General features: G+C 44.6%; 1 pseudogene; it reads right to left on the bottom strand.

Annotated features, from left to right (window-relative positions):
* Positions 1-280: 280 nt before the first annotated feature.
* Positions 281-827, bottom strand: LOC120593667 (60S ribosomal protein L27a-like; annotated as a pseudogene).
* Between the last annotated feature and the right edge of the window lie 451 nt (positions 828-1,278).

The raw sequence follows: 1,278 nt of genomic DNA, 5'->3' as shown, positions 1-1,278 counted from the left end.
TTCCTGTGGAGCTTTGCTACTTTGGTAATTAAGTCCTGGGCCTGATCCTTCCTTTTTCTGCCCCATGGCTGCAGAAAGACAGCCCCTTTTTATGCTGCAAAAGAGACCATCTGGTGTATAAATTTAGCTTTTAGTCACTAATTAATCTATTTTGGTATTGCATTGCCTTTATCTAATATGATGGTCCCCAACAACAGCTATCTAATCCCAAGTCCTTAAAATCACTACCTCCCCGAATAGCTCAAATGCCTGAGATATTGCAGACACATCTGCATTCTACTCCAATGTCCTATAGGAGTTTACTCTGGGTGTAATTTTTTTTTTTTTTTTTTAGAAAACACTTGTGAGTATTTAATGAACTTCTCTCCAAGTGGTTTCAAGCTACTAGGACACAGCCCTCCCCCCAACAACATTCTTAATCTTCTCCTCAGCTCTTCTGAAGAATTTGGCCTTCACGATTACAGGCTGCTTTGGGAGCTTTCCCTTCCCCAGAACTTTGTAGTATAGCCTGACCACACCACACCAGTGATAGAAGCAGCTCCTGTCTTGTTTTTGGCAGCATTTACCCATGTCTGCTCACTGACCAATGTCCGCAGTTTATCAAGGTTGATGGCTGGCCAGAAGCTCTAGTTCCTCTTTAAGTGGTAATGTCTCATATCAACTTTCCCAAAGTAACCTGGGCGATATTTGTCAAAGTTGACCCTGTGGTGATGCATGCCACCAGCATTACCTCAGCCTCCCGGGTGCTTCTGGTGCTTGCTGATATGACTGTGGCCGTGGCTCATGTGGCCCCGAAGTTTCCGGTTCTTCTTCAGTCTGGACGGCATGTTCGCCGCCTAGACGAAAGAGCTCCATGGGTGTAAATTTTGACAACTGTACAACCACAGGGTGCCAGGGACTTTTCACACTCTGCCTTTGACCATTGTTGAAGTCTGTATTTCCAGGCAGCCTGCAGATGATCAATCTTTATAGTATTTTATAATCTGCTATCTGTGACCACTTCCTATATAAACTGTCATAGGCCAGGATTCTGGAAAACCAGACTCTGAGTCTCTGAGATTTTCATGCAGGAGGCTTACTGGAAAATGTTCTTGTACCAAACTACCTGTGAGGGAACAAGGGAAGCAAAATTACGTAGAGGAAGAGTCTGAACTACAGTACAGTTGCATCACCAACCTTAGCTAATCCAGTGGAGGAGTCTTAAAGCTGGGGTGGCCTTTCAGAGGTGCCCTACCTTAAGGCAAAGAAACTGTGTCTCTATGCACAAGCATCAGCCAA

This window comes from Pteropus medius, unplaced genomic scaffold (genome assembly GCF_902729225.1).
Source record: "Pteropus medius unplaced genomic scaffold, Ma_sr-lr_union100, whole genome shotgun sequence".
Lineage (NCBI taxonomy): Eukaryota > Metazoa > Chordata > Mammalia > Chiroptera > Pteropodidae > Pteropus > Pteropus medius.
This window is presented reverse-complemented; position numbering and strand designations above follow the sequence as displayed.